General features: G+C 39.8%; 1 protein-coding gene across 14 annotated transcripts in view; it reads left to right on the top strand.

The window, feature by feature from the left end:
- KDM4C (lysine demethylase 4C) overlaps positions 1-26,603 on the top strand; it is a 444,753-nt gene that overhangs the window by 408,335 nt on the left and 9,815 nt on the right. The window lies entirely within an intron of this gene.

Below are 26,603 nucleotides of genomic sequence, written 5' to 3'. Positions count from 1 at the left end.
AAATTGCAACACACTTCCTGATGAATTTTTTTGTCTCCTCCTATTTTGATGGGAGTGAAAGTTGCCCACCTGAGAGAATGCAACAAGCACAGTGATTCCAGGGTCTCCTTTTAGCGCTGCTGAAACCTGGGCTCTTCTCGAATGTCCGTGTTGACACCAGAGTGATGGCTGCTTCCTTTCCTCTGAACTTAGAGCTCATTTCCAGGGAGGAGGACAGTGCAGTGAGGCCTGGATGGCTCTAGGACGTGCACTTAACATTCACCACTGGGTGTGAGAAGAGAAACAGGACCATTTAGAAATTTGACAGCAAGAGTCCATCACTGAAATTTCCATGAGGACTTGCTAGATTTTTCAGCCTCTGTTGAAATGTGAAAGAAGCACAGGAACTATAGTCTTCAGGATTCTAGGGACGGATCATCATGGATTCTAAGGATGGATTGTCATGGCCTTCAGTGTTTCTGGGAGGTGTCATGCAGACTGAAGTTCTTAGGGCTAATTTTTTTCTCAGGACTAGGCAAATTGCTTCAACTTTCACACCTCAGTTTTTTCCCCACTAAGAAGGGAATAATAATTTATACTTTTCTAGGATTACTGAAAGAACTAAGTGAGCTAATTGCCTGATACAGAGTTGGCACAAAATCTAATATTTTATGATATTAATGTCAGTCTGTGGAACTTTTTTCCTCCCCATCTCATTTATGCTGCCCTTTTCTGGTCTTGATGAAATTTGGCTAGAAAGTATGTTAGAGGAACAGAATTCTGTCCTACTTGTTAGTTAAATGGACACCCGTACATATGATACTTCACTGAATCAGTTTATCATTTCTACCTGTTGCATATAAAGCAGTCCTAGCATCTTCAGACTTTATAATAAAGGACCTAATTCTCTACACTTACGCTTGTATTTTTCTGGGTTTTAAAGTGTTATTTCAGTGGCTTTTCATAACAAACCCTGTTCCAAAGTAAGTTCATGTTCATTTCACAGATGTGATACTTGCCAAATCACAAAAAAGCTTTGAAAAGCTCTATCCCAGCATTCCGAGCTAGGTGGTGACACAGGTCCAGGATGTGGGTCAGCCCCTACCTTTTAGGGCTTATTGCCTCCATGATTTGGGGCACCTTTTTGGAAGTCTGCTCTCCGTGACTTAGTATAGCTGTGGTAGAAGACCTTGTGCCTCCTTTGATGGATACGGCGTGGAAGCTGCTGTTCAGCATCCCCTAGGGCCCCACTTGGCAAGTGTGGGTGTAGGGGTGACTCTGAATGTTCCAGAGGCAAAAGAAAATATTTGAGGGGTGTTGATAAACTTCTTAGTTGTTGCCAGAAACATTATATGCTATGAGATCCTGGAAAGCATCTTCAAATTCTTATTGACTCCTAGATTTTGAGGTTCTCTAGATTTTCAAGTCGGGTGGAGACTTCACCCCGTCCCATACCATCTAGGTTATGTTTGCTCTAGATCGATGCCTCTAACCTCCCACTTCCCTTGCCAGTCTCGGTTTTCCTAGAGTCAATGGACATTTGCCAGAGAAAGCTCTGGGGACTTTTGTTGGTCTAGGATTCTTCAGGTATGGCCCAAGTGGTATTTAACTGCTCAGTAGTGGTACCCATGGTTCTCTTTCTTGACTGTGGAGCTGAGAGTCCATGAGGTGAAAGCTTTGACCAATTCCCATTAACCTGTATTCCCTTGGGAAGCTTTTTATACTCGTAAAAGAATATCTGTTATTACTTTGATTTTAATCAACATTCGATTTAAAGTTTAAATTCAAATTCAGTTGACAAAGTTTATTTTATTTATAAATTTAATAATTTTTGCATGAAAAATAAATGCAAACTCATTAGTTCCTTGATCATCATTTATATAATGCATAAATTTGACAGATCAAATCCTAACCATTTTAAATTTAAGTAACCAAATTTCCTTGGACATCTTTAATGTAATGGTAGATACATTTAATATATATTATTAAATTATATATATATATATTTAATACATATTATTCTTACAAATGTTGTAATTTTTCTAAGCCCCTACTGTCCATAACGTATAAATCAGGCACTAGTTTAGTAGTTCACATTCTCCGAATTACTTCAGAAATCTTCAAAAAACAACACATAAAGCAGTTCAGTATTTACAAAATACACTACTGCACCTTTATAAACACAATTTACAATGGAGAGACTGTGTTAGAACACAGTTTAATCAATATATAGTAAATAGAATCTACAACTGAGGGGGAATATTACTCTGTTGGCTAGGAGTTTATTTAGAAAAAATGAAGAATTTCAAGGCCATTTAGAGGAATAGAGTCTGGTCGTACCTATGAAGACTAAACCCACAGTTCCTTTCACCTGTTCATAAGCTCGCTAAACTGTGTTCTTCACTGAGGCCCCAATTAGTCTTAGAAGTTTCATGAGCTGCCTCAAGTTAGCGGGGGTGGGTACTTACCAAACCCTGGGATTTTATTCACTTTTGTATAATTCTTGTGTGGCTTCTTGCATGAAAGCCTGGGGCATACTAATGGGATTCAAGCCCTTGCTTGAATTGGACTCCCTTTCTCTTTTATAAATTGTATGTATCTCACTGACTACAATTCTGCAGCCATCATATTGACAGTTTCCATTTAGCACCGGTGATCCTCTGAAGAAAAAAGTGTGTCATCACCCTGATATCTCATGTAGGAGATTAACTAGTTGCCCTGAAGGCACAATGTCAGCTACATTTTTCTTCAAATATATACTTCCTCACTTGACAGTGTTTCTCTTATTTCCCTTTTAGTAATTATCTCAAGGTGATTGGTCTGGGAACTTATTCCCAGGAGACAGGTTGCTGGTGTTTGCTTCCCATCCTTTTTCCAAGGGAGCTTAGTCCAACAGAATCAGAATAACTACCTTGAACTTGAGAGCAATATTATTAATTTGCAGTATTTCACCATCTCTTCTCAGTGTAGAGCTTAAGCCCAAGAGTGGTGGGCACCATGAACCACATCTGCCCTGTGTTTGGGAATATTCAATTATGTCATTCATTCTTTTTGATGTGCTTGTTCAACACTGTGATAGGCACCATGGGAGATTCAGAGGTGTATAAACATAGGTGTAGGAGTGATCCTGGGTATTCTGGAGGCAAAATAAAATACCCAAGTGGGTCAAAATCAGTTGTTCCCAGAAGCATTCCATGCTATGGGATTCTGGCAAGCTCCTCAATTTTCAAGTCAGGTGGCCACACAGACATTACAGTGGCAGAGACCAGGTTGATGACGAGACACCTCTTATCTGAGAGGCCACTTCATCTTTGGGAATTCATGCCCCATCCCATTCTAGCCCATTTGTGTTAATTTTCATCACTGATGCCCCTTACGTCCCCTCACCTCCAACCAGGAGCTGATCTGAAAGATTTTACAAGAAAAATACCCTGTGAAGGTTATTGTAAGTTCAGAGATGGAAGCAATCACAGTGGGCCAGAGTGTTGAAGGAAGTTGCACCAGAAAAGAGAGAGATGAGCTGGGTTACTGACTTGTAAGAGTTCTTTGTGTATTGTAGACACAAGTCCTTTGTTGGATACTTTACATTTTTTTCTCCTAGTTTAAATAGTATTTCATGTGTAAGTAAGATTTATTTTGTTTATCCATTTGCTGGTTGATGGACATTGGATTATTTCTAATTTGGAGTTATTATGAATAATGCTGGTATGATCATTTGCTTTCAAGTCTTTGTGTAGACATGTGTTTTAATTTCTCTGGGATAAATATCTAGGAGTAAGATTATTGAGTTATATGGTAAGTGTATGTTTACCTTTATAAGAACCTGCCAAACTGTTTTCCAAAGTGGCTGTACATTTTGTATTCTCACCAGCAATATATGAAGCTATAGTTTCTCTACATTCTCAGCAACACTGGTGTTGTCAGTCTTTTGGATAATAACTATTCTAGAAGGTATGTAGCAGTATCTCAGTGTGATTTTTTTTTTCTTTTTTGAGAGCGAGGGCAGAGAGAGAGAGAGAGAGAGAGAGAGAGAGAGAGAGAACCCACAATAGACAGAGAGAGAAAAAGAGAGAATCGGGGTTCACCCGAAGCAGGGCTCAAGCTCGCCAGAAGTGGGGCTCGTTCTCACTGAAGGGGCACTCAAACTCACCAGACACGGAGCTCAAACTTACAAAGCATGAGATCGTGACCTGAGCTGAAGTCAGATGCTTAACTGACTTGAGCCACCCAAGGTGCCCTCTCCGTGTGATTTTAACTTTTATTTCTTTGATGACTAATGATTTTCAGCATCTTTTTAAGTGCTTATTAGGCATTCACACATCATCTTTGTTCTTGAAAGGCCTGTTCAAATATTTCACTTATTTTTTATTGCATTGTAAGAAATTTTTTAAAAAATATCCTGTATGTGAATATTTTGTTAGATATGATTTACAAATATTTTCTCCTAGTTTGTGTTTTGTCTTTACATTCTTAATAGTGTCTGCAGAGAAAAAGTTATAAATTTTGGTAAAACCCAATTAATCATCAATTTGTTCTTTATGGATCATGGTTTTGATGTCATGTCTTAAGAAATCTTTTGTCTAACTCAAGATCACAAATATTTTCTCTCAGGGTCTATTCTAGAAATTTTTTAGTTTTAGGTTTTACATTTAGAACTGTGATCCATTTTGAGTTCATTTTTGTGCATGGTGTGAGGTCAGAGTTCAAGTTCTGCACAGTGGAAACCATGAAACCTAACTTACTGAATTGCCATAAGGATTAAATGTGAGAGAGTCTATAATCATTATGGTGCAGCACCCACACATAGTAGGTGCTCAAAAACTGTGGTTCCTTTTAGCTCCTTGACTTAACTTTCTCAAAATTGTACTACAGAAGGGAAAAATCCATATTAGTTGTTTCTTTTAATATTCTGAACTTCTAGAAAGCCGTGTGAACAGCTCATTTGCAGATCTTCTTAATATCAGGAATATTTTGGGAATGTGTATTGTATAGGTCTCTAAAAATTTAATTTGAACTTAAGTTTTATATCTTTAAAGAAAAAGAGCAGAAAATACCAGATAAAACAGTGGTTCCTTCTGTGATGAGATCTTAAGTATGATTAAATGCACTTAGACCTGAGCAATAGTTGATATATTTAGATTAGGGTTTTAAGCAAGGGCATATTTTGTTTTTCAAAACAAAGAAAGAAGGAAGGGAAGGGGGAAAATTTTTGTTAGCAATGTAATGGAAATTAATGAAGGAGTGCCTACTTAAAGATGAAATTAAACTCCAAAATTTTCCATTTTTTAATCTTTTTTTACCAATTAAATATATATATATATATATTTATTTATTTATTTAAATATGAAATTTATTGTCAAATTGGTTTCCATACAACATTTAGTGCTCATTCCAACAGGTGCCCTCCTCAATACCCATCACCCACCCTACCCTACCCTCTACATGGAAAACCCAATAGACTCCACCAAAAGTCTGCTAGAAGTGATACATGAATTCAGCAGTCGCAGGATACAATATCAATGTACAGAAATCAGTTGCATTCTTATACACTAATAATGAAGCAACAGAAAGACAAATAAAGAAACTGATCCCATTCACAATTGCACCAAGAAGCATAAAATACCTAGGAATAAACCTAACCAAAGATGGAAAAGATCTGTATGCTGAAAACTATAGAAAGCTTATGAAGGAAATTGAAGAAGATATAAAGAAATGGAAAAACATTCCGTGCTCATGGATTGGAAGAATAAATATTATTAAAATGTCAATACTACCCAAAGCTATCTACACATTCAATGCAGTCCCAATCAAAATTGCACCAGCATTCTTCTTGAAGCTAGAACAAGCAATCCTAGTATTTGTATGGAACCACAAAAGATCCCGAATAGCCAAAGTAATTTTGAAGAAGACCAAAGCGGGAGGCATCACAATCCCAGACTTTAGCCTCTACTACAAAGGTGTAATCATCAAGACAGCATGGTATTGACACAAAAACAGACACATAGACCCATGGAATAGAAGAGACTCCAGAATTGGACCCACAAAAGTATGGCCAACTAATCTTTGACAAAGCAGGAAAGAATATCCAATGGAAAAAAGACAGTCTCTTTAACAAATGGTGCTGGGAGAACTGGACAGCAACATGCAGAAGGATGAAACTAGACCACTTTCTTACACCATTCACAAAAATAAACAAAATGGTTAAAGGACCTGAATGTGAGACAGGAAACCAAATTTTCCATTTTAATGTGAATTTGTTTGTCATAGTACTTAGCCAAGTTTGATGTTTGACATCCAAGAGGCTTTGAGCTTAAAAACAAGGACCACATCTGTTTGAATTACTATTATGTACTTTGTTCTCAGTACATGGCCTGGATTATAGTAAGATAATAAATACTCATTGAATTAAATATTAAATAATTTAATATTAATAGCCTTTCACACATTCAAGTATTAAATTTGTTATTCTAAGTAATACTTTTGACAATTAGTATGTTATCTTAAAACTCATAGTCAATGTTAAGAATTGTTTTTAAATTTGAGTCAACATTTATATTGTAATTTTTATGCCATTTCCAGGTAATATTTAGTTCTTAGAGAAGGACCCAAGCCTTCAGTGTTTGGATTCCATATATGATTTATTTGAAGAAACAAGCCTCTAGCCCTGAAAAAATTTGAATTAAAAAAAATATTTATTTTGAGAGAGGGAGAGAGTGTGCATGCATGCTTGAGCAAGCAGTAGAGGGGCAGAGGGAGAGAGGGAGAGAATCTTAAGCAGGCTTCTTGCTCTCAGCACGTAGTCCAACTCAGGGTTCCATCCCACAACCCTGGGATCATGACCTGAGCCAAAACCAAGAATCGGACACTTAACCAACACGCCACCCAGGTGCCCCAAACACTGAAAAAATTTGAAACCACTAGTTCAGATGAAGTAAATTTCATGTACTGTGAAAAGAGGGCTAAGAGACCCATGGTGTCAATGCAGCTGCTGTTACCTGTGTCTACTGGAGAGCGAGGACTATTGGGAAATGTCTCTAGTGGTCTTAACAGGCTCCTCGTGAATATTCAGCTCCAAACTGTGAATATCAGTGACATCGTTTCTAAATCTTAGAGGGCTGAATCGACTTCCGTTTAATAGAAAATATAAACATAATGAAAATTCTTCATTTCTTTTAATGAATATGTGTCCAGTTGTCACTGTTGCTTCACGTCACAGTATCAGAATGTCACCATTCATTATTGACCCTCTATTCCTCTTTAAATAAAAATGGCACACTAGCTGTTTATGATGTGAGGTTTCAAACTTTAAAATCTTTCCTTGCTCTAACTTCATTTTGGTGTCAAACCTTTATACTGACCGTGAGTGTGATCTGATCATGCATGTTTTATAAATGCCTTAAATTTTCTGGAACTGACCCTTCCTGTAGCACAGTTGTAAGAACGATGTTCTGCATACAATTTCTGAAATATATAGCTAACAGTGAGAGCTTCCTGAGGCAAACAGTCAACAGGAAGATTCCTGTTTACAAGCCCTTTTACATTATCTTTCACCTCTAGCCAACCCCAGGTGCTAACACACTGGGATATAGCACATAAATTGGTGACATATCCCAGAAGATATTGAGCTCATAAATCAAGAGTTTATGTTCCTATTTGACCATGGGGTTTAAATTATTTTGGTAGTAGAGTGAACTTAAATTATTGTTTGATAAGTATATCCAGAAGTCAGTGCTATCTATTTATTGATGAACTGACACTGCACTCATTTTATTATTTCCTTTTCATACCTTACTTGAAAGAGGTTAGCTGATTTTCATGGGTGAGAGAGAACCAGTAATAAAACTTGCCTTCTGTTTTACTAAGCAAATTTTATTTTGAAGCTAGAGTATGTGAGTAAAGGGAGAGGAGGAATGATGTAAAGAGAGACTACAGTGTGTTTTTCCTTCAGTTTCCAATCTTTCCCTCAGAGAATGTTCTCTGCTGAGACGTAAGTAGAAAACTTGAAAGCTGTGACCTGCTATAATATTTGTTTGTTGTACGTGTTTCTGTAGATTAGCAGCCTTGCACCATCTGATTTCTTGGCTTCTATAAGATAGAGGATATTATGCTTCCAGGTCTTCTATGGTTTAGATGTTTTATCCAGTATCATTAAACATAAAAAATGTTTTGCTCCTTTATAATAGTACAATGTGTTAAATAATGTTTTATACCCGGTTTTTCAGATCCAAGCAGGGTTTTCCAACAGTAATTAATGCTGATGTGATCAGTGCCTGAAAAAGATGCCTTCTGCAGATTAATGGCTAACAACTCAATAAAAGAGGAGGAGGATTATAACTATGCATATTTCCAGTAGTATAGTTATAATAATATATTTATAGGCTACTGTTTTTACAATATGCCTTATATTTACCCTTTTTAGCCTTTAATTAAGAATGTTCTGACCTAATGATTCCTTTGTATGTGCTATCCTCTTTTTGGTGGGGAGTAAAAGATAAAGTTTAATCTTCTAAAGTGGTTTACTTGATTTATACCGTAAAAGCAGTGACTAGCACAAAACAAGTCAGACTGTAGCTGCTGCATCCTAAGCAGCCAGGATCTGAAGCCCTGTTGAAATAGGAACTGTAAGAGAGCTATTAAGAGAACATAAACATGAGCACCATTGACATTAAGTGAGATTCCCTAATGAGGTAAGACATATCTTTTGGAAATTATCTCATCATGCAACAAGCCTTATTCCAGGATGCTACTAGTAGGTTTTATAACTTTGCTTCCACTTCTTACTAGGTATTTTATTCCCTTCCTGGCCAAAGAATTTTTAAATGATTTGTGTATTAAATTTAATATCTTATTTAGTTATAAAATTTATTTCAATACTAGTAAAACCATTTTTTATATTATTTATCCTGAACTCTGCCCCATGTCATTATTATGTTTCTATAGAATTTTGTTTTGTGTTACATTTTGCTTTGTATGAAGTTGAAAGGACAAATATCTAACTGATATATATTTACAAGTGGGTCTCCTCCAGGGGCAGTCTAATGAGGATGGGGAAACCGTTGTGTTGGTGCTCAAGTCCTTTTTCTTCTCCAGGCATGAGGGGCTTATATGGATGTGGAAGGCTGATGCTCCCCCAGGAGGCCCTTCCTCTTGTAGAGAAGGAACTCCCCCAGGGGCAGGACTTTCATTAACTGCATCTGGATACCTGCATATGGTGATTTATGGATTCCCTAGTCAAGGGATATCTTACTCTTAAGTAAGTGGTAGCTTTACCATAAAAATTTGTTTACAGTGAGCACCTATTACATGCCAAACATTGTACTGGGTGAAACATGATGTATAAAATTGAAATGGTTTTTGCTCTCATCTAATTTACAATCTAGAGGGAAAGAGTGACCTACAACAGTTATGCTAATAAAAATGTACTTAAAACTGAGATGAGCCATGGGATGATAGGCATATAATCCTATAAGAGCATGTAACCAAAAATACCTTATATAGATGAGTAATCAGTATATTAGCTAGACAAAGGACAGAGGGAGAGTATCCCAAACAAAGCACACACAAGAGCTGTTGCAGGAAGGAGCATGGCCTGCTCAGGTTGCTGAAAGAGGTAAATGATGAGGCTAGAGAGGAGGAAAGGGCCAGAGTAGGCTAGGTTTGGAAGAGTATGTTATAGGGTTGGGTCTTTATTCTAAGACAGGGAGAAGCCATTGATGGTCTTAGGCAGAATTCAACATGAAGAGATTTGTTATGAAGTATTTTCTTTGGCTAGAGTGAAGAAGACAGATTGGAGAGTAGGCCATGGTAGATGCTGGGAGACCAGTTAGGAGAGCATTTCAGTAGATTAGGGGAGAGGGGATGTAGCTGGGACTAAGTTAGGAGCAGTGGAAGAATCTGAAAAGGACTCAGTGGTGAACTGATACTGGAGCTGAGGAAGAAAAAGAAGTCAAAGGTGATCCCCGGGGTTCTGGCTTGCTTAGCCAAATGGAAGGTCACACCTGTCAATGAGGGAATATTGGAAGTAGCCCAGGTTTTAGGGCCAAGATTACGAGTTCAGACTTGGCTATATTGGAGTTTCTTTCTTGCTTGCTTGCTTTTCCCATCTAGAGTAGTTACTGTTTTTAGGGCCATCCCAAGACCCCTGGTTTACAAAGCATAGGTTTTGGGGTTTTTGTGTTTTTATTTGCCTCAGTGTTGAAGGGATGTTGAGTGAAAAGACCCCATGCTACAGTCTGAGAACAGACATCACACATTTCAGAAATGGCATGGTCAGGCACTTCATTTTCATCTCTGAATGAACATATTGTAACACACACACATACATACACACAATTAACTTCTCTCTCACCCATTTGATAGAACAGTGGATGCTTGCTCGGTAATTCTTCAACATGACAATATAGCCACCAAAATGGATTCATATTTACCCTTCTGGGGCTTCCATCTTGACCCACAGACATTTATTTTTTTTTAACTTTACTTATTCATTTTTTTAACTTAAAAAAATGTTTAGTTATGAAAGAGAGAGAGCATGAGTGGGTGAGGGGCAGAGAGAAAGGGAGACACAGAATCTGAAGCAGGCTCCAGGCTCTGAGCTGTCAGTACAGAGCCCAATGCAGGCCTCGGTCCCACAAACTGTGAGATCATGAGCTGAGCCAACGTCGTACGCTTAACAGACTGACCTATCCAGGCACCCCTGACACACAAACATTTAAATTTAGCCAAACTGCACATATGTAGACTTTGGCCTCACTGTACAGCTCACCCTACATTCCCTTGATCTATAGCTCTCTTGAGCACTCACCTGCCTTCTGTACATGTTGTCTGGGAGCTCCCCCCTCTTGGATCTTTTACCTCCCTTTGCCTTTAGTTGCTGTGCCTCATCGCCCCAGCACTGCCACACCATGAACCAGTGTAAGGATGATGCATCTGCTGTGTGCCCTGGGAAGAGCTCTTATTTTCTGAAGGAGGTGGACTGCATGGCCTTCTAGAATCTTGAACATCCCTTGTTTGGAAGATGCACCTTTCTTTTAAGGGAGAGATTCAGTGATTTACATTGGTAGACAAAATGTGTTTGATTCGCAGTGATAAGAATTAGCAGCCAATATTTAACAATCACATATGAACGGTGTTTTGTATAACATACCCATGGTTGTCAAAAGTTCAAGAAATACAGAAAAGTACAAGTCCCTGCAGCACCCCACATCTGAGTACTGCCCCACTTGATGCTTGTGTATCTTCCCAAGATTTTTAAGATGCATATGCAAGCTTCATGGGTGTGTATGTGCATGCAGATTTTTGTTTGAGTGCACTTGGCAGAATATTGACTTGCTAAAAGCTCAAAATCGCATCCTGTTTACTATTAATATTATTGCTAATTGGTTGTTAGTGATGGATGTTAAAACCATTTGCTGAAAAGCTGTTTCCTTTTCTCTTCCTCTACTTCCATACTTGCTTTTCCACAGTATCATTTCTGGGATTTTACCTCCCCCACCCCCTCTTAGTTTAACCTACAAAACCCAGGCTCAGCTGTTCTGGTGCCTGTATCACATCCACTGACCTCTCTCTTAGATGCCCACATACCTTGTAATCCCCCTCCCTGTGGCATAATTTTGGTTCACAGTTGCCAGTACTTGCAAATCTACATCAATTCAAAACTATGAGTATATGTTTCAAGGAGAGTAAGGAGAATGCTAACAAAACTTCATGTGTTTTGAGGGAGGAGAGTAAAAAAAAGACCATATCATAACAGAAATGTTAATTGACTGACTACTCAGTGTTCTTTAGGCAAGACAGATGTTAGCAAGAATCAGGCTTCAAATAAAGATTAATAACCAGTGTGAAAATAACAAAGAGGTTCCTGTTTCAAAGGTTTGTTAACTATCAGAAAAAGGGCACAACAGAATCCCCAGTGTAATGCTGAACCAGGCATTCTAGGCTTGAGTGTAATCAGTAAAGCTAAATTCCCTGCCCTTTCGCTGATGTATTTTTAAGTCTTTGGATTAAAAGCTCTTGTTTGGAGAAATCTGACAATACTGTGTTATCTACATATCAGTTTCATTCTTGTCTGGGAACATAAAAACAGCAAAATTCTCCTTAATTTCACATTAAGATTATTTTGATTTGAGTCTTTTGACAACACAAAAAATCGTTTAGGGAGTTTCTGAAATTTCTGACTTCCCTTTAAGGGTAATAGTGTTGAGTAAATAGATTGGTTCATTATCCTCTCCCCAACTATCTTATTTATGTGTCTGCCATTTATGAACAGACTAGCCTCTGTGGAGATAGGCTTATGCACGTCCTGTTCTTCATAAGACAGTCTGTTATGAACATGATTGTTTAAGTTTATGCATTTGCATTAAATCTGAAAAGGACATGTGAATTAACAGATAGAAGCAGTGGCTTACATAGGAAATATTTATAAAATGGGGTTGCTCACATTTTATTGCTATCCTCAGGCACATTTGCAACTTTGAGGAAATTCTGGATTACTTCATTTGTGCATACATATGCTTCAGGACTTGTCTGCTTCTGAATTTAATATAATACGGGCTGACATTTTTTGACAAATCATATTCTCAGAAATCCTTTCATTTGTCTTCACCCCTTCCTGTTTAAACCCCTCTGTGGAATCCTCTCCAGATGTTACTCATTTACTCCAAATCTTGCACTGCTGGGCTGTGAAATGCAAAATTAAATTAAATGATAGCTATCTCTTGGTGAGCTGTGACTCTATGCAAGTCATTTCACTGTTCAATCCTTCTCCCTTCTCTTTAAAATGGGGACATTGGCCACTGGGCTCTCTTAGGCCTCTTCTGAAAGAAAGCAAATGGGTTATTCTTAATCATTTCTGATTATAAGCATTGGAATGTTCCCCTGGCCTAGCTGTCCACTCTTCTGCACACACATCTCCCTTTCCTGATTCCAGGCCTTGATGACCACCTGTATTGTAGGTGTGAAGGACTACATCCTGGACCAGCTTGGGCCAGGCTGAGGGCTGGGAAGTGACTGTTGATTTGGGCACACGGCACACACTGCACCATGATGGGCAATTTGTATACTGCAGTATCATTTGGAGCCTGGAGGAAGGACCAAGCTATTCTTAGGTCTTAGCCCAGGAGTAATTAATCCTTGGCATATTTTTACACACCATGATGTCTTTATGCAGTTGTTCACGTTACCACAAAAGCTTTGTAAAAAAAGCCTTTTCCACAGCAGTAGGCTGAGGCCACACAGCTGTCTCTTTCATCATTTCTACATTTTTGCTTCACCCACTTGAGAGTTACCCAGTTGGTTAAGTTAAAACAGACATTTTTATGTGCCCTCCAGAGAATGAGGTTGTGCTGAGGGAATAGGTTTCCTTGGGGTGTTGATGCAGAAGGATACCCCTTTCTTTGGCCATGGAGGAAGCTGATGTTATAAAGAGCTGAAGGAGCATAGCCACAGAGTGACTGAAATTAGATTAAGGGAGAAGATAACCGTCCATTTGTGCTGGATTCTTCTTTCCATTCATTGCATATTCCATTCTCAACACTTCAGTGAGAGAGGAACAGCACTTGACAAGAGTGTTAGAAATTTAGGAACCATAGTCCTAATCTACTGTAACATCAGTGAGGCTTGGCCAGGCCCCTCGATGAGAGAATCTTAGCCAGGGAGTCTCTTGTCTAAAAGCTCTGATAACCACTGGCACAGTTCAGGGCTACTGCATAAATAAGACAGGCTAAGGGGTAAGTGTGCGGCCTCCTCCCACCATAGCCTTTGAACCACTCACAGCCTCCTCTGACCCTCCTCTGTGACTCCCTCAAACTCTCACCCGTTGCAGGAAGTCTCCTGTATCATAGCCCTGGTGAGTGACCTCAGGTCCATTGTTGAACACTACAAGTGACAGGGAGCTCACTACCAATTTGTTGCTGTAATAATTAGAAAGCACTGACTTCTTTGCATGGAGCCTAAATAGCACCCCAAGAGCCAGTCTCAGTTGACTCCCGGGGCAAAAACGAACAAGCCCATTCTCTCTTTACTCACAGCTCTTCATGTGTTTGTGGAGGACTCTCAGGTTCCTCCCGAGTCTTCTCAAATCCAAACAAAACAGTCCTCCTGCCTCATCATTTAATACATATTTGTTGGGGGGACCCTGGGTGGCTCAGTTGGTTGAGCGTCCGGCTTTGGCTCAGGTCATGATCTCACCATTCGTGAGTTCGAGCTCCGCGTCGAGCTCTGTGCTGACAGCTCAGAGCCTGGAGCCTGCTTCGGATTCTGTGTCCCCCTCTCTCTCCACCCCACCCCTGCTTGTGCTCTGTCTCTCTCTGTCTTTCAAAAATGAATAAACATAAAAAAAATTAAAAAATACATATTTGTTGTGGGGAGCAATGAATGATCTCATAAGAAAGTGGTTTTAAGAGTGCTCTTGCTCCAGGACTCCCCTCAGTATGAAATTTTTTGGACAGTACCCCACTCCAAATGTTGCTCTCAGATGTGAGAACACTGTGCCTAAACCCAGTCTGGCCATGTAAACATGACATCTCCTTGTTCTTTAGACCTAGGCATTGAACACTTACCAGTGCACCTGGGAGGAACACTAAGTGAATTATTTATGTAGCTATTAAAAATAATATTTTAAAGGATGTTTAATAAATGGAAAAATCAGTATGTACAGTATGATCCCAATCATATATAAAAATATAAGTGTGTGAAGGGAAAATCCTCAAAGGAAATACGTTGAAATGTTATCTCTAGAGAATGTAATCATAGGTGATTATGATTTCAACTTTATCACCTTCTTATAGTTTCCATATGAGCATGTTTTATTTTTATAATAAAAAAGTTATTTTTTCTTTTTAAATCTGAACCATTCACAGACCTCCTTATTTCGTGATTTATTTTCTCTGGGTTTTCTCTATCTGGACTCTTTCAGATTCTTGGGTCAAAATTTCATTTTAGTTCTTCCATCTCTTGAGGCGTCTTGAAGCTCTCTGGAATATAATAACCACATAGTGTAGTGTGCTAATAATCTTTCTGGTAAAATACTTTGCACTGTAATTCTATGACGCAGGAGTTCCTACACTTAACGTTTTAATTTTTATTCTTTATTTTAATGTCTGTGTTTTCCACTAAAGAGTTGCATGAAGTAGAAAGCCACATCTGTTTTTCTCACTAGTAACCCCAGTGTTCTGAGAACACGAGAAATGCTTGAAATGTGGGTGTTGAATGAATGACTACCCCACTCATCCACTTATTGGCTGTGTGACTGGGGCACATGATTGTGCTTCTCTACCTAGGTAGGAGATGACACCTGCTTATCGACCCTGCTGGGTTGTTTTGGATTTCAACCAGGATACCCTTGTCTGATAACCTTTTTAGTAGCTTCTTGGCTTCTCAGTGCATCTTCACAGTTTTAAAGCTCAAGGATCATCTGCTCCCAAGGTTTTCTGTCCCCTTGCTATCATCCTCCAGATGTTCCCTGTTGATATGAATTAAATCCAGTCACAGTTCACTTCAAACTCACCAGCTGCCAGTCACTGTGCTGTGCTTTTCTTTCTCTTCTCCTCTCCTTCTAAATATATTTTAGCCCCAATTCACTCACCAATCCTTTAAGGTTGTGTTATTATATGCATTTGACTGATGAGGACACCAGTGTGTGAGGAGATAAAGTAGCTTGTGTCCAGTCACAGCTCTTCTTTGACCCCAGGCGGTGTGACCCCAGACCTTGGAAGCTGCACCCTGTGCCGCTTCAGTGCAGCTGCTCTGGGAAGTGGAATGTACACTGTGGAGCAGATTGAGAATCCACAGAGGCTGGCGTGGGCCTAGCACTCTTCTGATCACAGAGCTCCTGTTGTGGTGCATGAGCACAGGAGAGCCTTCTCTTCTTATAATGCTTACCCTTATCTTTCCTTTCCTCATCTTTTTCCAGCTTTTGGAACTGACAGTTATTTTTAGAAATCATTATAGAGAAATTCACCTCAAGGCTGTCTTTCTCTCTTTTACAACATACATTTTTATTGACATAGTAAAATATTTGTTCCCCTCATGCATTTTAGCCTCTGCCAACAACTATATAAAGGGGGAAAGATCTGTCCTATAGATGGCAATGTTTTTTCCTTATTTGAGTATGAGGAGTTACAGTCCTGGGGTGCTGATGCATTGGTGTCTGCAGGAAAAACAGGAGGAAGATGCAGCCAGTCCAGGGGCAGTCCTTATAAATGCTGTTGGTTGTCTGTCTGAGGTAGGAGGAACTTGATGTGTAGCAGACAGCCATGCAAACCTGGGCAAGGAAGTTGACACCAGTTACCTTAACCCTAAAATGGAGATAATAATAAATACTAGGATTATTGTTAGAATTATTGAAATATAATATAAAGCAGTCAGTGTGGTGCCCAGCACATAATAAACACTCAAGTAGTAGTGTGACTATTTCTGGTTATTATTGGTGGTAGCAGCCAGTTGTTTTCAGTCAGCTCATTGGTCAGAGGTCCCTAAGCATGAGATTCCCAGTAACACTTGGAAATGACACATCCTCCAAACCTTTATAAAAGGAGAGGTTATTGAAAAGGAGATCTAAGAAGAAGTACCAGAGAGCTTTAAATATACAAATTCCCTTTTCAAGTGGTTTGCATTTCTGGGGCTTTTAGAAGATTTTCTGTTTGGGTTCCTGGTGTTATGGGGCATTGGCCTTGCAATCATTGGTGACATCATTTTAGAACACTCTTGAGAAGTAGAGAGAGGGGTCAGGGCAACACCTTTGTCCTCCTGACTTGGCCACACCACTCAACATAGTCAGTGGGATAGCCTAGCCAACTATAGTTGGCTCCTATAGGAGCCCCAATAAAATCAAACTGCTAATGCCAGAGCCTCCAACAGTGGATCCCCACAAAGCTCTGCTAGAGCTGCCAGCTCACTTCTCCCTCTACATCTGTCTTTGAGGACTGCATTGCTGCTCTCACCATAGTTTCCAAAGCATTCACATATACCTAGCCAGGTGAGTGCAGGAGAGTCCTGAATGGGGGTTTTAATTAAGTCAGTTCATGTGGAGGGTGGTTTAACTCTGAGGGGAAGATAGGAAGGAATTTTGGTTAATCTCTAGCTGAAAGTCCTTTACACAGTTGGTGTCATGGGAGGGTGAGTCATGGACACAGCGTTCCCACCTCCTTGCCACTCACTACAATCACATATGGTACCTTGTATTGCAGATACTCATCTAAACATTTAAGTCCCCAACTGGACTTGAATTCCTTGGGGAAATGACTTCAAAAGGACTCTTTCTGTCTCTCTTTTCCCAGTGCTGAGTTCAGGATTAGGCACAGAGGAGAAGCTTATAATATGCTAGAGGGAGGGAGAAAAGTCTGGGAAGGCAGGTGGTCTCTCTCAAAGATGTGTAGCTGGTGAGTGAATGAGCCTTTCAGTGCCATTAATCCTCTCCAGTCCCAAGAATGCAGTGAACCCGTTGTTGGCACTTCATAGCCACCTCCCTTAGCTGTCTCCATATCCCTCTCTCACATGCCCTTGCTATTAGGTGAGCTCCCCAGTGTCACCCCTGGTTCTAGTTAATGACTTTTCTTATACTGTCTTCACTTAAAAGAACTGGAAGATAATTTCTGAAGAGACTGCCCAACTTTGTATTTTCTGTGCCTTTTAAAGCTTTTGCTTGCCAGAATCTCACCTATTTCTAATAACATAAAGATGTGATTTCTTTTAGAAATATATTGTCTGGAGGTATCTGGGTGGATTAGTTGGTTAAGCATCCGACCTTGGCTCAGGTCATGATCTCATGGTTTGTGAGTTTGAGCCCTGCCTCAGGCTCTTTGCTGTCAGTGCAGAGCCCACTTCGGATCCTCTGTCCCAAGTCTCTCCTCCCCTCCCCCACTGCCTCCCTGTCTCTCCTCTCCTCTCTCTCTCTCTCTCTCTCTCTCTCTCTCCTTCTTTAAAAAATAAACATTTAAAAAAAAAGAAAAATATTTTCTGAGGTTTAATGCTGTGGTAACATTCAGAAAAATAAAACAACCTCCATCTCTGTCACATCAGTATTTTTACCAGGCATGGTATCTACTCTTGGCTTATAGCTAAAGGGAAAGTGTATGCTAAACTTGGCCCTCAGGAATTCAGCAAATAAGTGTCAGTGTTGTGTTCCCTGCAGAGAAGATGCTATGTTTTATAAGACGGGTGTAGTTAAGTGTCAGGGCATTGGCAAAGTGTGACTGCTGGGAAAGAATCTAGCTGGTTGAGGGAATAACGAGGCATTGCACCAGCTTAACAGAGACAAACAGAACATCTTGGGGGTAGAGAAAGGGTGTTTGTGTGTGTGTTTCCCTTACAAAAGAAAAAAAAAAACTATTAAAAAGGAAAGCTGGACATCAAACTTGCAGTTTTCCCTAAATAATGAGTGTCAGTGTGGAAGCAGGTCGGCCTGAAACCATTATCCTACAGGCTGCAATGACAGTGTTACATAACTAGGACAGAGCACAGATAAGTTCCTCAGTGTGAGGACATTCCAAGTTTTCTTTCAAGTATGTTAGACGTCTCTCACTGTAGAAAAGTTACATTCAGAGGAAGCAGCTTGGAATTAGTTTTTTCTTTATACGTAGAAGTGTATTCTGGAGATAATCTTGAGCAGTGATTATCAATCTGACCAACCATCATATTGTTTGGGAGAACATTTAGCTTGGACCCTACCTTGGATTGACTGAATCAGAATTTTCTGTGGTGGTTAATTTACTGAATAAGAGAAATGAGTCTGATGTTGAATTTTTCAAAGCTTAATGAAAGCAACTTTATTAATAGTTTATATTATTTTTTACCAATGTATTCCTATTGCAAGACTTTAAGAATATAGTCAGTAATTTGGACAAAGATTCATGAAGACAAATATACAGTGGGAAATATTACAGTGGGAAAGTGGTTAAATTAATTGAGGAATAGCCATAATGTTGCATGTATTCAGCCAGTAAAATGGAGTTTTTAAAGGATAATTCATAACTAATAAGATGCTTATAATGTAGTTATAGGGGATAAATAGCAAGGCACAAAATTATATATGTACACAAATGGACAAATATTATATGATTTCCCCTATAATGAGGTGCTTAGAAATAATCAAGTTCATAGAGACAGAAAGTAGAATGGAGGTTACCTGGGGCTGGGAGGAGAGGGGAGTGGGGAGTTAGTGTTTAGTGGATGTAGAGTTTCAGTTTGGGATGATGAAACATTTCTGGAGAGGTTGGTGGTGATGGTTGTACTACACTGTGAATGTACCTAAGTCCACTGAAATGTGTACTTAAAAATAATTAAAATTGTAATTTTATGTTATGTCTATTTTACCACAGTAAAAAGAAAGACCTCTTCCCTCCAAATGGTGTGGAATGATTGAAAAAACATGGCATGGACTGCAACACTGAGCTCTTCACAAAAGGCGGCTTTGTCTGCCTCTTTAGAGAGCTCAGTTGTGCTCCATGTGAAAGAAAATAAAGTTTGTAGTTATGAAAAATAATTATGTATATATAGGAGGGCCTACTTTGTAAAAATCAGAGAAGCATAAAGATTAAACCAAATGGTAACAGCATTTAATTTTTTTTAAATCTTAATTCCAGTATAGTTAGCATACAGTTATATCCATTTCAGGTATACAATATAGAGATTAAATCCTATACATTTTTCATTTCATCATGATAAGGGTATTCTTAGTCCCCTTATTTCACCCACTCCCCACCCACCTCCCCTCTGGTAACCCATCAATTTGTTCTCTGTAGTTAGGAGTCTGTTTTCTGGTTTGTCTTTTTATCCTTTGTTCATTTGTTTTGTTTCTTAAATTCCACATATGAATGAGATCATATGGTATTTGTCTTTCTCTGGCTTATTTTGCTTAACATTATACTCTCTACATCCATCCAAGTCATCGCAAATGGCAAGATTTGTTCTTTTATATTCGTTCTTTTGTACAATATTCCATTGTATGTATATTCCATATCTTTATCCATTCATTAGTTGATGGACACTTGGGCTGGGTCCATAATTTGGCTTTTGTAAATAATGCTGCTATATACATCAGGGTGCATGTAACCCTTTCAAATTAATGTTTACACTTTCTTTGGGTAGATACTCAGTAGTGCAATTACTAGGTCATATGGTAGTTCTATTTTTAACTTTTTGAGAAAGCGCTATACTGTTTTCCAGAGTGTTGCACTAGTTTACATTCCCACCACAGTGCATGAAGATTCCTTTTTCTCCATTTCCTTGCCAACACTTGTTTCTTGTGTTTTTGATTTTAGCCATCTTAACAGGTGGTAACAGCATTTACTTCTGGGTGATGGAAATCTGGGTTGTTTTTGTTTTTTATATCTTTTTAAAAAAAAATCTGTAATTTCCCCTAATGAAATTATAGTAGATACTCAGAACAAAGAATTATTAAGAAAAATAGTATTAAAGTATTTTCTATATTTTTTATCTCTACATGAAGGGTGATATGAAATATGACTTCTATTTAACAAATAGTCCAGAATTTAATCCATCCAAATATGATGCATTCCCTTCAAAAGAGTCCACTTGAGAGCCTACCATTGATTAGGATACTTGACTTACTTTTATGGCCTGGGTTGCATTCTTGTGGATATCCCTAAAGAGAGTACCTCTTCAGATTGTGGTGTTTATGAAAAGTCCGGGGACAGTCACAAATGATCTAGGGCCAAGCCTTGTGATTAGGTAAGTGGTGCTGTGAATATGTTCCTTTCTTTTTTGAAAGATGGCTTTCCTCATAAATTATTTGAATGAGGATTGGGTGGTCTAGGAAGCTCCCCAGTTTTATATTCCACCATTAAATGAAAGGTGTCTTTTCTAGTTTGTGAGAGGAAGGATCTGCCATCACCCAAACCAGCAGTTACTTACCATTCAGGGTTGTCAGTTGTAAGCAACAAAAAGTGACTGTAACTAATTTAATCAATAAACGAATATAGTGGGAAGTTATTAGGAAGCCCACAGAATCTCCAGGAATGCAAAAGGACAAGGTCAGAGAATAGGTGAAAACAAGGGAGGCTGCTCAGTTGGAGCATGGGCAGGACCAGGCCATGGACCTGGACACAGCCGCTTCCACGTGTGTGGTCAGCCTGGCCCCCTGCTGTGCCTTTGGTGCGTGGGTGCTGCTGTTATGGCTGCCACTGCTGCCTTCTGAGATTGTTCTCCCCTCTGCTGCTTCCCTGCATCTCTGATCACAGGTTCTACATCCTGAACAGGTGCAGCCAATTGGCCAGGCCCCTGTCCATGTCTGCTGCCAGGAAGGCTGGGTAAGGGAGTATCTGGCATTTTCCCGTGTCTATAATGGCAGGCTAGCTCTTTCTCCCACTGAGACCCTGCAAGGGAGATAGGGGTTCAGATGCCGGGCAGCTAACCAAATGATAGATAGCTAGTACAATTAGTACATGGCTATCAGTCAGTCTGTTAATCCCTGCCAGAGTCCATTAATGAGCAGGTGATTATCCCTCAAAATGCCAGCAGCTGCAGGTATCAGTTTGCTCCTGGTGACTTAAGCGTTGTCCCCAAGGGGGACTGCCAGAGGCTCCAGACTATATGGCAATTAACTACTGGGAGTTCAAGTACCCTGTCTTCATGTACTACAGCTGAACTGATAGACGGGGTTGCCTGCTCTGTGGTTTCTACGTGTTAGGAGCAGAGGTGGGGTTGGGTCTGGGGGGAGGATGGCAAAACAGGCATCATTCAAGGACAGCCACTTGCAGAGGTCCCTTTCATAGGCCCCAGTAAAAGTTCCAAGAACACAGTGATTTCAGAATTCAGGTAATCAGACTGGCGGCTCGGCTCGTCTCTGTAGTTGGTGGAGCAAGCGCAGGAGTCAGCCCCGACTATGGCAGGAGTGTGATATGACACGATGCTCTTGCCTGGGTTGGTGACCCATCCCAGTCCTTTCATCAGAGCCCTTTAATCATAGCCAGAAGCTCGGTCTTGACTGTGATTATGATTTCTGTCTTTAATTCTCACATCATCTATTTAGTGTTCTAGCCACAGGCTTACTGGAAGCTCCAGACACCAGTGTCTCTGTGGACGGGGCCCTGGCAGGCTTTAGGGGGGTTTACACGTCCCTGGAGGCAGTACAGCAAATGGTGAACAGCTATTTATGTCAGGTGAAGCCAGACTGCTTCTGAGGGTCCAGACAGCAACTGAAGAAAATGCATTAGTCAAAGTTTTAATGCATATAATTTCCCAGCAAAGGTGTTTACTTGCTCCAGCAACACACTAAGAACTGCATTAGGAAAAGACCTCTTTAGCATTTTACATCCTTTACATCCTTTAATAGATCTCAAATTCTAGAACGCTTTAACAAAATCCCCTAGGTCACACAGAGCTATGGGGGTGGGAGGCTGGAATCTTAATTTTTTTTGAACGTTTATTTATTTTTGAGAAAGAGAGCATAAGAAGGGGAGGGGCAGAGAGAGAGGGAGACACTGAATCTGAAACAGGCTCCAGGCTCCAAGCTGTCAGCACAAGAGTCCGACGCAGGGCTTGAACCCATGGACACAATATCATCACCTGAACCAAAATCAGATGCTCAACCTACTGATCCATCCAGGCACCCCTGGCATCTTCATTTTTAATGTGTGCCTTGATGGTTGGGACCATACTGTAAGGAGCCATACTCCCTGTGCACAGCACAGGGAAGTGTGAGCTAGCTGAAGGCCTTTAAAAGAGGGGGCAGACCATTCACTGGGGCTCTCCACAAAATAAATCCCCTCAGTTTTAGACAGGTGATTTTATTTCTCAGACTTGTGATTTTTGACAGAAACCTTTTAAACCTTTTTTTTTTCTTTAAACCTGAAATCCTATTCAGAAACCCAATCTATGAATCGAATAGAAGTTCTTTTCTGGTTGAAGTGATCATGGATTTCCCTTGCAGAGACCCTGAGGTGCTCATGCCCCAGAGCTGACAGGCCTCCAGGTGTGGTCAAGAGGCCCTCTGTCCCTGGGCATTGGTGGCTCCTCTAGTGTCTCACACAGATGGTCAGTAAACAGACACTGGATTAGTGACTCTGACAGTTCTGGAGACACCTGCTTTGGAGAGACCAGGGGAACCTCAGTGTCAAACCTTCCAGCTTCTTTTCATCAACTTATGTGCTTCTGCTTCCATTCCTGTTTGGATGCTTTGTACTCCATGTAGTCATAGAAGGTTTCTAGCAAACTCAAAATTTTGAGACAGCTGGTGAGTTGAAACCATTTCTCTATGGAGGAAACTAGATGTTACGGAAATAAACCTTTTTATGTTTTACTATGAGCTGCCTTAAATCCTTTTTGGAAAGTAGCTGGGGTGTAAACAGTGAATAATACTTACTAAATGAAGTTATATGCAAATCAAAATAAAACCACTTCCAGCCAACTGACCTGGCAGAGGATGAGAAGGACGCCTCCTGGTGGTGGAGGAGGGAAGGAGTTCACACCCAATTTTATGTTGTATATTGTAGTTGGATGGTTATTTTTCTTTCTTCTTCTCCTATGAATAAAGAAAAAAAGAGTTCTGAAAGCAAGAAGATTGAGAAATATAACTGCAATGTCTTTACTAGATTCTGTCATGGTTTTGGGGGCTGACACAGAGTAAACTTAGTGGAGGCTGAGCTGTACATTGGCTCTTTGAGGTCAGGCACTGGCAATACCAAATTGGGACTTGTGAGTAAAGGGCAAATGGACAGGTAAGACAGATAACACACTGTATCTCAGACATTTTTTTCTCAAACACCTTTTTAAAAAATAATTATTTCTCACATGGTAATGTTGCATACATTTAATTTATCAAGGTATGTTTTTATGATAAATTGCTCAAGTATCTTCATGTTTTGCTTAGACCACATTTCTGTGGCCATTGTCATACCTCAGTGATATGGTACTTAAAATTTCAGGTCAGGATTTGTTGTGAAGATTTATTTTAAAGGTTAGAAAATCTCTGACGAAGGTCAGATCTCTAAAACTAAGGACCTAAGTCTCCTGCTTGGCAGTTGTTTTTGGTAGGTGAGTAAATGGGGAGTGCATGTTCTGTATTCCACAAGGCCTTGAATTCCCTCCATTTGGATTAAATAAGGGCCCAATAAATAGAATTTATCCTGCCTGAGGAAAAACAAAAGAGACAACGGAGTCAGGATTTAGAGACTGAAAAGATCTTCTTCATTACTAATAAAGCAGATGTTGATGTTGTAGTGTGTGGTTTTATATCTGTGGGCAAACAAAGTTCCTAATACTGCATCTGAGGATCAGACAGGCCTCCTAGTGACAGGGTTTCAGGACACCACCATCTCCTCTCTATGGAAGGAACAGAGCAGGACTTGTGTTCTCTGCCCACAGGGTGGTTCCAAAGAGAAAGAGAACGTGAGGGGGTAAAGCCACAATTACCAAGCTTTACTGGTTCACAGCCCCTGGGTATCTCAGCACAAATTATATATATATATATACATATATATATATATATATATATGTATATATATATATATGTATATATATATTTTCTCTCTCTCTCTCTCTCTCTCTATATATATATATATATATATATATATATAATTTATTATCAGGTTAGCCAACATACAGTGTATACAGTGTGCACTCTTGGTTTTGGGGATAGATTCCCATGATTCATCGCTTAGATACAACACCCATTGCTCATCCCAACAAGAGCCCTCCTCAATGCCTATCACCCATTTCCCCTTCCCCTGCTCCCCCCATCAACCTTTAGTTTATTCTTTGTATTTAAGAGTCTCTTATGACTTGCCTCCCTCTCTGTTTGAAACTATTTCCTCCCTTCCCTTCCTCCATTGTCTTCTGTTAAGTTTCTCAAGTTCCACATATGAGTGAAAACATATGATATTTTTTTCTGACTTATTTCACTTAGCATAATACCCCCCAATACCATCCACACTGTTGCAAATGTCAAGATTTCATTCTTTCTCATTGCCAAGTAGTATTTCAGCACAATTTTTTTTACAGTGTCCACAGTTCCATGTATTAAGTGAATTAGGTCTAAACAACTTAAGAGTAGTAGTGGTAAGCTGGGTGTCTGACGAGTGTCTCTGGGTTTCCCCTGAAAATATCCCACAGAGCCCCTGTGAGTTTGCTGTGGTGCCCCAGGGCTCTATGGTGCATAGTTTGGAAAATGTCATATCCTTGAGAACTCAACAACAAAGTTCAGTCACTGCTTATTCTCTTGGAAGAGTGGATGAATGAGAGAGTGGAAAAGAAACCAGGAATATTTACCCCAATGGAGCTTCCTCCACATGGAAGAAAACTTGAAGAGAGGGAAGAAACATACTCTTGTGCCCCCTCCCCCATTCCCCACTCTGCTAGGTTTCAGCTCAGTTACCCCTGAGCTGATATCACTTCCCAGGCTAGCAGACTGGATAGTGTCTATTTAGAAGCTGCACCTTCCAGTGTTCTTAGTACCAGGTCATCTTTGGAAGGGAAATGGAAAGTAAGAGGATAACCCCAGGGACATAGCTAGAAAACATTTCTATAGCCTGCCCTTTCAATTCTGCATGCCCTAAGGCCAAATATTATGAAGGCCAAGGAGAAACTTATCTTTGTTTAACTAAGTTAGATGCAGACTGTCAATTCTATAGAGCTTCTGAGCACACAAGTTTCTCTTTGCCTGTAGCTTTAAATGGAAGTGAATCTGCAGTGAGGAAAATGAACAGCTGAGCCTCTCATGTGTATTCTGAATCCAACAATAAAATGTCCACTTCTTTATAATGCAAAATTTCTATTAGTAATGGAAAGGAATAGAGGGTGGATTTCTAGTCCTAAACAACTAAGTATTTCCTGTGTGCGCCTCTCATTTAAACCATAGAACCATGCCCAGTCTGCATTTATAGCTTGATTGATCAAGTGTGCATTTCAATCAGTCATATTGGCCTCATCAGTAAAATACTGGTATTAGCAAAACACGAATTGCTAAATGTGCAAAAACTTTACCAAAGAGGTCAAGTATTTAATTCATTTGTATTGAAATTTCACTCTGTCATACCCAATACATACAAATTTAAGAGTTTGCAAACTATGTCTGTGAAAACATTTTATTTGACCTGTTACCTCCCTTCCCTGCCAAAAAGCAAGCACCTTCCAGGATGGACTACTGGGTTTTTCTCTGAACCCCTGCCTTAGGAGGAAGCACTGTTGAGTCCAAGACATGAGTGAGAAGAAGATGGGTTTTGGATGGCCACCATGGATGCCTGTAGAAGGAAGAGGGCTGGTCACTTAATGGACAGCCAATAGAAGCATGACTTTCTGGGGAGGTCCAAGGGTCTTCCAAAAAGGCCTGCTAAACAGCACACAACCCTCCCAGCCTCACCTGCCATGCTGCAGATGCTTCTTGCTTTCCTTTCCCTTGTTGCTTTGTCATAGCCTGACAGCTCGGACCTCACTGTGCTCCTCCCTGGCCCCACTTTCACCTAGCTATCCCACTTCTTATCCTCCTATTAAGCTCCACTCCTCCAGAGATGCTGACAACCTAAAGGAGCCTCCTTGGAGGCTCAGTTTCCTTGCCAGTAAAATGGGGATAATTAATAATCTCTGCTTATTTTGTGGACTGATTATGAGGATCGAATGAGTTGTGTGTTAGAGCATTTAGTTGACTGAAAAAATGCTATATAAATGTCAGG

The sequence above is a fragment of the Prionailurus viverrinus genome, chromosome D4, assembly GCF_022837055.1.
Source record: "Prionailurus viverrinus isolate Anna chromosome D4, UM_Priviv_1.0, whole genome shotgun sequence".
NCBI lineage: Eukaryota > Metazoa > Chordata > Mammalia > Carnivora > Felidae > Prionailurus > Prionailurus viverrinus.
This window is presented reverse-complemented; position numbering and strand designations above follow the sequence as displayed.